This window comes from Dasypus novemcinctus, chromosome X (genome assembly GCF_030445035.2).
Source record: "Dasypus novemcinctus isolate mDasNov1 chromosome X, mDasNov1.1.hap2, whole genome shotgun sequence".
In the NCBI taxonomy this organism is placed as follows: domain Eukaryota; kingdom Metazoa; phylum Chordata; class Mammalia; order Cingulata; family Dasypodidae; genus Dasypus; species Dasypus novemcinctus.
Genome location: NC_080704.1, coordinates 38,577,363 through 38,589,637, shown reverse-complemented (window position 1 = coordinate 38,589,637; position 12,275 = coordinate 38,577,363). Strand labels below are relative to the sequence as shown.

Sequence of the window (12,275 nt, the reverse complement as noted above, 5' to 3'; positions counted from 1 at the left end):
AAAAATGTTACATTCAAAAAAATAAGCAGTTCCCACATACCCAAACCCCCTCACCCCACTCCTCCCACATCAACAACCTCTTTCATCATTGTGGCACATTCATTGCATTCGGTGAACACATTTTGGAGCAACGCTGCACCACATGGATAATAGTTTATATTGGAGTTTACACTCTCCCCTAGTATATTCAGTGGGTTATGGCAGGATATATAATGTCCAGCATCTGTCCCTGTAATATCATTTAGGACAATGCCAAGTCCCAAAAATGCCCTCACATCACATCTCTTCTTCCCTCTTCCTACCCTGAACAACTACCATGGCCACTTTCTCCACATCAATGCTACAATTTCTTCCATTACTAGTCACAATAGTTCTATAGTAGAATATCTGTAGGTCCACTCTAATCCATATTTTATTTCTCCATCCTGTGGACCTTGGGATGGTTATGTCCACTCTACCTCACTATTGAGAGGGAGCTTGGATACCACATGGATGATGGATGCAATTCTACTGCTTGCAGTTGTAGGCACTCTCGGTTCCCTGGTGGGTGGTGATTGACTATCTTCACCTCCCTGTTAGCTAACCTGCGCAAGTCCAACGAATTGGAGAGAAGGAGTTGCAAATCTGCTGAGGCTCAGCACCCAGCTGGCACAAGGCCAGTCCAGAGATTCAAGTCTCCTGAGTGTAAACCAACCCCAACGCCAACCACATGCTCACTAAAAGTGACAGAAGAGGCATGTGTTGAAAGGTCACATGTGAGTCCAACTCCATCACACTCAGGAAAACAAATTCCAAAGTAGGGCCAACTTACATGGCACTGATCTCCAGAGCCATCTGCCATGACTATAGAAACTGCAGGTTTCCATAGCCCTCAAGAGCACCAGTACCTGGGGTTGTATCTACTTTGGCTGTCTCTGGAGTCCTGCTATGTAACATTTGTAATCTAAGCATCTTTTTAAAAAAAATAAAAAAGTATATTAATAAAATTTTTAAAAAGGAATTTATTCTTTGCATGGCATGAGATACGGACTCAATTTTATTTTTTCAGTTACAGCATTTATTTGAATAGTCACCATTTATTGAATAGTACATCATTTCCTCACTTATCAAAGGCCCAAACTTTATCTTATATTAAATCGAATTATCTTGGCCAGTACCACATTATTTTAAATGTATAGACCTGTTATATTTTAATTTTTAATGGTGTCTCCTCATTATTTTTATTTTTCATATTTTTCTGGATATTTTTTGCCTATTTTAACAAATTAAGTTAATAAAAGCCTTTAAATATGTTTAATTTGGATTATGTTAAAATTTTATATTACCTAGCGAAAAATTGATACCATTTTATGCAGATCTTTCTTATCTAAGAAATGAGGCTTTTCTTTGTTCAGGGCTTATTTTGTCCTTCAACTGAGTTCTAAAATTTTCTTTATATGAGTCACATGCTGTATTTAAATTTAGTTTTAATTTCGGTTTCCATTGTAACTGCAGTCTATTCTTCCATGATATTTCCTGACTGATTTTTGTTGTTATATAGAAATCTATTGAAGTCTGAATGCAAATATATTACCCAGCTGCATTACTGAATTTACTTTTTTGTGTGGTATTTTTCAGTTGGTTGTCTTGGACTGTCTAAGTGTATAATCATGCCATCTGCACATAGCATTGATTTTACATTAGGGAGATACTGAAGAAATCCATGGAAGACAGAAGGAGAGGAGACAGAAAGAAGATATCAGATGCAGAGAAAAGAGAAATGATGACACATTTTACCATGTAGGTAGTGAATCCATTCTCTGGTAAAAGACAAACAAATGAAAATCAATCTTGTAGTGGGGAGTAGGGGTTAAAAAAATGATGGGGCTGATCTTGGTTATGTTTGTAATATCCAATGGGCAACTGACTTTTTAATATGGTGTTGGCTGCTAAAAGAGAAGGTCAAAACTCCTAGGGAACAACATTGAAGGAGATGGTAGGTGAAGAAAGTACTGTGGCACACAGACTTTGAAGTTGCTGCCATAATCCCCAACTCTAAGTATTCATACTCTTGTGTAATCCTCTACCCTTGCATGTGGGTAAGACCTGTGACTTTCTCCTAACCAATACTGACTGGATGTACATGACTACATTACACAAGATTGTTACAGAAAATCACAATGTCTCACCTTGCTAAGAGACCCTTCCGCTAACAAATACTCAAGCTTGGAAGTGAGCCCTGCCCCAGTCGAGCCTCAGATGAGATGACAGATCAGGTCAACATCTTCACTTCAGCCTTTTGAAACAACCTTGAAATAGAAAAACTAGCTAATCTCTGCCCATATCTGACCCACAGAAACTGTGAGATAAATACATTTATGCTGTTTTAAGCTGCTAGGTTTTTGGTAATATTACTATGCAGCAGTAGATAACTAATATAGAAAAAATAAAGGAGAATGAACAGGTGTGGTTGAGGTAGATGAAAATAAGGATGGTGTTCCAGATATCAAGGGCAGAGAGGAGTTTAGGATGAGAAAAAAAAAAAGTGGACTGTGTCAAATGTTACACAGTGAGTCCAGTATAGTAAGAAGAGGAAATAAGAAGCACCAATAGAAGATATGACTATCAGCAAGAAAAAAATATTATTATTGTGTTTAGGAAGAAGCCTGATTAGAGTGTTTTGAAAGTCAGAACTTATAAGTAAGTATAAAGATCAAGTCAAATGATGATTTTTATCATCTTTTCAGTTCTTCATCTTATTTACAGCTAAGATTGCAAATGATTAATATCAGGCCAGTTGCATTCAAATAATAGCTTCATTTTATTTTTGACCATTATTCAAAACCATCTAAAATTTTATATTCTCATTATACTTAAATGTCATACAATTTTAAATGATTATGCATATCAATTAAAGGAAGTAATAGTGATAATTGCAGCAGAATGTTATCAAATCAAATTGATAATATATTCAAAATAAAATCTGTAGCTGAGTTTATATGTATCTAAAACAACTTAATAAGAAATGAGCAGGTCAGGACAAGTGATTTTTGGCATCATCGTAAGAGGAGAGTTTATGGTCAGTTGTTTTTTTATATAAATTAAACCAGTGATATTGAGCATTTCAATTAATTGTGGGCTGCATTATACAAAAAAGGTTTTGTGTAGTAGTGACATTATGGATGAAAGTTTCAGATGCTTATTGAATTAATTTGATTATTTCATAGAAACTTACTATATTCATTTTCTTAAAATTTTACTTTACAACTAAAAAATACATTTAGATAATATACATTGATTGATAGCCAAATAATCACAAAATGTCCAGTGTATTTTGGTCCAGAATTAATAAAGCCTTAATGAGTCTAATAGAAATATAGTGAGTTTATGAGTGAGTAATAAGAACAACTTGCTTTGAGGGAATATAAAAGTTATTTGGGGTGTGAAAGGGTTTCATTATTTTGATTAAATATGTATCAGATATTTTGACATCTGTATTTCATGACAGCACACGTATGTTTTAAGTAGGATATCATTAACAATTGAAATTATTTGGATTTATTATAAACATTATTTTTTTTTCTATTCATATTATCAAAAGCAAGGAAAACAAGAAAGAAAAATCCCTTGGTATTTTGATGGCCCTTTTGGAATATATTTGACTTACTTCATTTAGAATGTCATTCCTTTATACTAAAATTCATTGTAGACACAAAAAGATTTAAGATTAAGGAATCCATAGAGATGGAGAGAAATAAGAATTTTCAAACATGCATCTTCTAAAAAGTTGAATGACCTTCTGACATGGTATTTGCCAGCAATTTTTCCACAGTCATAGGGGAAGCTGAGAAATAGCAACAGTTCTGAAAACTTTCATCCTGTTTTTTAAAGTCTGCTCTGATGTTCAAGCAAATTTAATTTCCCATTGGTAGTTTCTCTGCTGTCATTTTTCTTCATTGACAAAATATGCAAGAACTGGGAAGCGGACATGGCCCAATGGATAGGGCATCTGCCTATGTCCTCGGTTCAAACCCCGGGCATCCTTGACCTGTGTGGAGCTGGCCCACGCGCAGTGTTGATGAGTGCAAGGAGTGCCCTGCCATGCAGGGGTGTCCCCCGTGTAGGGGAGCCCCATGCGCAAGGAGTGCACCCCGTAAGGAGAGACGCCAAGTGTGAAAGAAAGTGCAGCCTGGCCTAGAATGGCGCCACACAAATAGAGAGCTGACACAAAAAGATAATGCAACACAAAAAGAAACACAGATTCCCGGTGCCACTGATAAGGATGGAAGTGGTCACAGAAGAATACACAGCGAGTGGACACAGAACAGACAACTCGGGGTGGGGGGAGGGGAGAGGAATAAATAAATAGATAAATCTTTAAAAATATATATGCCAGAACTGAGTACTGAACATTAAACAGGGTCCCTTTATACAATGATGATTCCATCATCCATTGAGGACTGGAGGCTTGCATTAAGGGGAGGAGCACTTTTATTTCTGGCTTTAAACTTGACTAGTTTTTTTTGGATACTTCTGTCTTCTTTTTTATAGTGATTTTTCTGATCTATCTGATGGATGGTACATTAAGCCAGACCTGCATCTCAGCCAGCTACACCTTCAAAGACAGTGGTGTTTCAAGGCCAAAAATATGTATGAGATCAGAACACAACTACAAGAGGCAAAGATAAGGGAAGAACTATAAGTAGAAGGTACAAAGACAAATTCCAGTAAATGTAGCTGGAGTAAATAAGACTCTGCCATATTGTTGCACCCTAGTACATGAGTAAGTGGGCCTGACTGAAAGGCAGAGAGCACCTTACTCAGTGCGTTGAAGTCTCCAGGTGAGTCAAGACATTTTTACTATATTAGGGTTGGTTTCTCCCTAGGTCAGATCATGCACTTCATAAAATATTAAATAGGAGTATCTCTAACGCCCCAACTTTTCATGGCTTGGACTCTTAGGTTTGGTTGTGTGGATGTGAAGCCCATTTTGGAGACAAAGATGTTTGTATGGGTTTTACAATATAGGTGGTATATGGATTCTTTGTGTCTCACTGATAACTTATTTAAAGGGATCCCTTTGAAACTGGAAACTCTTCAAGTCCTCCACCTCCATTCCTTTGCTGGAAACAGCATAGATTAATAGTTAAGGGAGTGAGGACAGTGTTCCTAATTTGGCCAAAATTAATGATATATAAGGTTTACTCAGGATTACCTTGATTAACTGGGAGAGATTATACTTCTTAACACACACTAACCTAATCCAAACACTATAGAAGGTTGGCTGAAACCTCCCTTCTCATCTCATGTTCTCCTCCTATCACACGTGCCTGGGCTCATTTACGGGCATGTGGGCACACACACACACATCCTAGAATTATTCTTAACATAGCCTAGTTGAATTACTTCTTATAAATTCAGCTCAAGTTTATAATTACTAGAAGATTTGTGTGGTGTACAGGTTACTCAAATAACTGGAAAAAAAAGTCAGTATTTCACTTAAAAAATAAATTTAGTGAGTATTTTCAGTGAATTGTGCCAGGTAAACACCAGGAAGAAAAAAAGGAAACAAAGAAGAATGGACTATGGAAAATGAAAACAAGTTGACCTTTTTGAAAACTTCATGGACCATAACATACATGGTAGGAAAATACATGTGTTTCTATGACCTGGTTGGTAATAAAACTGTAAAAAGCTACAAAGACTCTTAAGTAGTTATAGAAATGCCTGTTATCCCATCTTCTGATTTTAAAACAAATAAAACCTTTCATCCCCACAGGTAAGTTGATTTCAAAGTGTTTCCTGGCATTGGAAAATGTTACTTTGTCAGGTCGTCAGTGCAGATCCATAAATACATGATGGAAATGCGAGTCATGAATCCAACACCAACCTAGACTTCTCTATGGTCTCTTGTCTTTGCTTAAGCTGAAGGACAACTCAGAATAGTCATGGAAAATAGAACAAGCCTAATGTACCGTGAATATTTATATGAAACCCATGATATTGGCTAACACTTTTTAAAATAAAGAAAGGAGGAGAGAAGAAGAGGAGGCTGAATCATATATAAACTCAGGTCAACAGAAAGAAATGTGAGGGACACTGAAAAAATAAGAGGGAGAACAAGAAGCAGATGCAGAACTCTATTCTTGATATTCAGGATATTAAGAGCTTTATTGGCTGCTTAGGAGGAGGGAGAGCTCACTGGGATAAAATTGCAATGCATAAAAAGAAAACCTATTTGATTGGCAGGGGATTCTATTAATAACAAAAAGAAATACAGTGCACCATTGCCTGAAATTAGAGAGGATGTGTTAAACCCACGATGGCTCTCTTTAGTCACTGCTGATGTTTGGTGTCATAAAGATAAGGCATCAGGACAGGCTGTTTTTATCCCGTTATTTTGGTATTCAGTGGAGATGGCAACAGCCCAAACTTCAACAACTGACATGGAGAGAAGCACGTAAGCAACTGAGAGCAGGTGTTTACCATGGTCTTAGTTGGCCTTGTTCCAACTGCAGACTCTTTGAGAAGGATTGGGGGAAGTGGTTTATTTGGGATGTGATCTCAGGAAATGCTGTGAGGGAATGGGGAAGCAAAATCAGAGAAGGGAGTAAGGATTATAAAGGGTGAATTAATGAGCAGGTTATGGCAGTAGGAGAATGTATCTAGGAATCTTTCCACAGAAAGGTGAGGAAATTGGCAGCATAAATAGCCACCAACTCTCATCCCTCATTGGTTGAGGCTTGCTTCTGGGGGAAATGACTCCCCTCCTTGGCTGTTTTGGACTTCCATATCCAGAGAATAGTCATAAGAATTCACAGGCATGCATGAGACCTTGAGACACCACAGCTTCTGCTATAAATATCCCTTCCTTTCACATATAAACATTTTTTAAGTTTGTTTTACATCTTAGAGTTCATATATACCTTGGGCTTTCTTTAAAACCTGAATCTTTTCAAAATCTTGCTTGTAAATGTTCATCGGGTGGAATGATTCCATTACAATCTAGTAGAATATAATCTCCATGAAGGCATAAATTTTCTTTTTGGTGTTTTTTACTACGTGTATACTCTAACACTTCAAACATCTTCTAACTCATATTAATTGCTCAGTAACTACTTATGGAATGAACGATTGCTCAGGCCACTTTATCTGAAGCTTGAGAAAATGTGCTGCCTCCTATCACATAAGCAGTTTTCAGGGAATTCTCTTGCTCAGAGTCTCCTGTCTCTATACACCACCAACGGTTGGCTTCATTCACATATTAGCAGCAAAATGACTGACTCGAGTTCTGGCCTCATGGTGACAAACAAAGAACCATAAAAAAGAAAAGGGAGGGCTGCTTTAAGAAGAGCCCCTCAGCAAAATTCTCCCTTGTGTCTTATTGCTCCAAATCATATCATATATGCATTTCAGAAACAAATACTGGTAAGGAAGATGGAATTACCCTTAAGTCAATCAACATGAGAGTATGACCAGCTTTGCACCAGGTATATGGGATACTTGCTATCTACTTGCTACTTAAACAGAACTGGAGCTTTCTTAGGAAGAAGGAAAGGGAAATGGAGACTGTGTAGACATCCATTTATTGGATAGGCAAACAATAAGATTTACCTCTACATATTCATTCTCGCTCTCTCTCTCTCTTACTTCCAGCCCCCCTCCATTCCCCAACTCCAATACATTCTCTCTATCAGTGGTTCTCAACGTGTGGTCCTCAGACTAGCTGCACCAGCATTCCCTGGGGGCTTGTTCCAAATACAAATTCTCCAGCCCCATTTTATCACCTCTGGGGGATGGACCCAGCAGCCTGTGCTTTAACAAGGCCTGCAGATGCTTACGGCGTACACCAAAATGAAAAAACCCTACCAATATCATCTCCTCACTCATTTCATGTTCATCCTAACAAACTACTGTACTTTACCCACCATTCCAGTCTCTCTCTTGCCACAGAGCCCCATAGGGGCTGCTCCCTTGCTCCCTCTGCCTGAAGCCCACTCCTCCTCATCCCCCAGGTTCTCCTTAGGTGTTACTTCCCCCTGGCAGCCTCCCTGAATACACAGAGCTGGCTTAGGTGATTTTTCTAAGTGACCCACAGCACAGTGGCAGCATCTATAGTTCATGAATACTTTATATAGTAATTGATGATTACATGTCACATGTACTAGAAACTTCCTGAGGCTTTGCATCATGTTTGTTCTATTCACTAAAGCTTGCATAGCAATCAGGGTTACTGTAAGGATGTATTACAGTAGAAGTTCAACACAAAAAAATTTGGATGAATGATCATGTTTTCTTAAAAATTAGGGCAGTTGTAGATTTACAAAACAATCATGCAGATGATACAGAGTTCCCCTATACTCCCCTCACATAGGCAGTTTTCCTTATTATTAACATTTTGTATTAAGTGTGGTAAATTTGTTACAATTGATAAAACAATATTATTATAACTGTCCTATTAATTATAGCCCATTTTTTGCATCAGGGCTCTCTCTCCTTTCTTGTACAATTCAATGTTGTTGATGTTTTCTTTTTTATTCTGGTAGCATATATACGACTTAGTTTTATGTATTCTTACTACAAAATACTGACATGACGGAAATCTATGCAAAATAAAAACGAACTCTGAGGCTCATTGTTATTTATTTGTAGCCCTCATTCTAATTTCCAAGGGTAACTTTGGGTAATATACCATCATTTTACAATGCAGCACATGCATGTATGAGTATATGCTGGAGAAGGGCTTTTCCTTTTTGGCCATATGGAAAAGTGAAATTGGACTGAATACTATCTTTTCTTTGACAAGTTAATTAAGCCTCATAATCCGTCACAGTCATTTGAACAGCATGGTTGCTAGAATGGGAATTAGTACAATACTATGATGGACAAATGAGACACATTTTGTCGAAGGAAATCTCTTTGATGAATATACAAATGTTGTGAAAATATGATGAAAGGAAAACCAGGTTTTAAAAAAGAAAAGGCAATTTAGTTATTAAACAGGTAATGGGGCAGATGTCCTGGGAATTTATTTTTAAAATCAAAGGAAGGGAATTATGTATTTTATACATTAATCTTATTTTACTCAGTGTATTATATTATTTTATATCTATTTTCCCCACTTGACTGTGAATTTCCTGAGTGTAAAGACTGCATTTTATCTTTCTTCCTAATTCTAAGCACAATGTTTACACGTTTATTGCACTAAATAGAATGAAATAATTTACTTTTATAAACCAGACACTAACTTACTTTAAGGAGTCCACATTTTTTCCTCAAAAAATTAGCCACCAGTAATGACCAATATGAATATTTCCAAAATAATTCTCATTATTTCCCTTCATAAGACTGACACCACAAAAGGTTTTCTGGGTAAAGAAATTGTACAGGGCAGATGGCCCCTCTTTGGAAATGGTGTTTATGTGTGATGAATCTGGACTCAGATGGGATCTCCCTTCATAAGACTTTCATGCTAATGTGCTGGAGGTGCAGTTAATGTTGGGGTTTAAGATATATTTAGGGGATTTGAATCTCTGGACTGACAATGTAATAGCCAGATCCTGAGCCTCAACAGACTCCAGCACCTACAATCTGATTTATTGGACTTACCACACTCAGCTAAGATGGAGGTGAAGAAGGACAACCACCACACCATGGAGCCTAGAGTGATTACAACTGAAAATGGGAGGATTGCATCCAGCATCCAGGTGGAATCTGAGCCTCCTCTTGACATAAAGGTGCAATGGACACAACCAATCCAGTGTCCACATAGAAGAGGTGGCATTGGATTGGGAAAAGTGGACATAATGGACAAAGGGTATGGGGAAAGGCAGGAAGAGATGAGAGGTGGAGGCGTCTTCGGGACATGGAGCTGCCCTGGATGGTGCTTCAGAGGTAATCACCGGACATTGTAAATCCTCACAGGGCCTACATGATGGAATAGAGGAGAGTATGGGCCATGATGTGAACCAATGTATATGAGGTGCAGAGGTGCCCAAAGATGTACTTACCAAATCCAATGGATGTGTCATGATGATGGGAACGAGTGTTGTTGGGGAGGGGGAGAGGGGGGGTGGGGGGGTGGGGTTGAATGGGACCTCACATATATATTTTTAATGTAATATTATTACAAAGTCAATAAAAAATAAAAAAATTAAAAAAAAAAAAAAAAAGAAATTGTAGAAGTTGAAAATGTTGGATGGTTTCCAAACTAAAATCATGTTTTCCATGATTATATAAATATGTATATTTATTTCATATTCAAATATAACATTGTTGAGAGAAACAACTAATTTTTATAACCATTTCTAGTGATTTCACAAACTCAAAATAAATAAAAATTGTTAGCATGTATATCCATGCAATGATAAAAAATTTCTAGGTTCCAATATCTTTGATAAATGTTTCCTCTTCTATTATCTAAACACTTTGACACAGCAATGTCAATATTTTTGCACAGTTTTATGGCAATCATTTTCAAACCCTGCATAAAATATAATGTAATGATGATACTATAATTTAAATAATCATTCTCTACAGGAGTGTACTGAAAACTTCCAAAATTACCCTAGATCTTTGGTAAAGATAAGTTTTTTATTTCTTTGATAAGAGATAAATTTTAAGGCAATCTTCCAAGTGAATGTAGACTTTTCTGAAGTGGCCTTTCCAGTAAATACTAATGTTGTAAATACTCTGTACTTATGTGTAGTGCTACTGGGTATTTTTTAGTAGCACATAAGTACACTGTCACTTTTTAAATATTAGCTTAAAAAATCTACAATTATAAAAATATCTGGGCTACTTTTACCCTGTAGGTTTAAAGCCGGGTCTTTTTATTGACGTAAATGTAAATCTTAAATATTTTCCTCTAATAACAATTTTTCTTTTTAGCTAAAATTGTGTTCCTAATATTTTTCTGTGTTCTAAATATTGTGTTCACATATTGAGAAGCAATAATTTGTCTACAATTTGTCAAATGTAAATCTGAGCTTAAAATTTATTTCAATAAGTCCTTTACTACAGAATCACTAAAAATAACTGGTGCTACTCTTTGAACATCTTTCAATGTGATTACACTTTTCTGGATGTTGCACCTTTTTCCAAAGTAGTTTTCAGAGCATAGGAACTAAACTGACTACACAGAAAAAGTGGATACACGCCACTGTGATAGTCCCATTGTAGTGACCAACTAGTTTAATTTAATTTCCATATAATTGGCAGAGTCCACCAGGTAATTACCTGGATGCATGCCATTAAGGGTTGAAGATTTGATTTGCATGGGGGATGTTTGCTATCCATATGAGAGATTTGTGGTATTCAACAGGGGTCCTGTTGTTGCATATGGAGGATTGTTTCAACAAACACCCTGCACGAGTTTCCTTTCTCCTCCCACACAGACCATGGCATGTTGATTGTACAGCATGTTAATGAAGAGTATCTTTTCTCCAACTCGGTGTCTTCACTGGGAGAGCCACTGAATACAGAACTTGTTTGAGCTTTTGTGTAGGGAAAATCTTCACAAATTCATTTCACCGCAGCATCTAGTAAGTCCTTGGTACTCTTGTGCCCAGAAGACTTTGATGAAAGTGAAAGAAAGGGGACGGAAAGTGTTTTTTCTGGTTCAGTCTCTTGGTTCAATTTTGATCAAACCAGGAAGTTCTAAACCAGACCTGCTGCAATCTGGCCAAGCTCTAGCAAACAGAGACACACTTCTCTGGGTCTTTTGTGGAGAACCAAACATTCCCATTCAAATAGACATATTTCACCCACCCCTACATCTCAGCACCAAGATACAATGTTTGCTCTGTTGGTTCTGGCAAAAAAAAAAAAAAAAAAAAAGGAACCGTAAGGCACACTTGCTTTGTATGGAGTCTTCTTCAAGGAAATAGTGGTTATAGTTTCATTATAGCAAAAAAAGGATAAAAATAAGAAGAAGCCAAAAGAAGAGCGGCATAGGGCAAGATCTGGAAGGGTCTCCAATGCAAGCTTCAGTGTCCTCTTCATGTGGAGTCAGAACATGTCACCCTCCTGGCACAGCGATATATCTTCTTAATCATGGAAGCGTCTATGTGACTTCTCTAAGTAACTCTCTTCCATAAGAAGTGCTTTGAAAACCCCATGTTTGCAAATCAAGGTTAAATATATATTTCAAACTGTTTCCTAGAAATCTTTTTCTCATAATTCAAATACCTTTTCCTTGGTGTTATTTCATGATTTTTCCTGTAAATGAAAATGTTTAAGTATGTCTCCCTATCTACTTGCCACATCTAGAAATCTGATGTTTAACAGTTCCCTAG

General features: G+C 37.0%; 1 pseudogene; it reads right to left on the bottom strand.

Moving 5' to 3' along the window:
* Positions 1 to 11,167: 11,167 nt before the first annotated feature.
* On the bottom strand, positions 11,168 to 11,982 carry LOC101419399 (growth arrest-specific protein 2 pseudogene; annotated as a pseudogene).
* Positions 11,983 to 12,275: the final 293 nt, after the last annotated feature.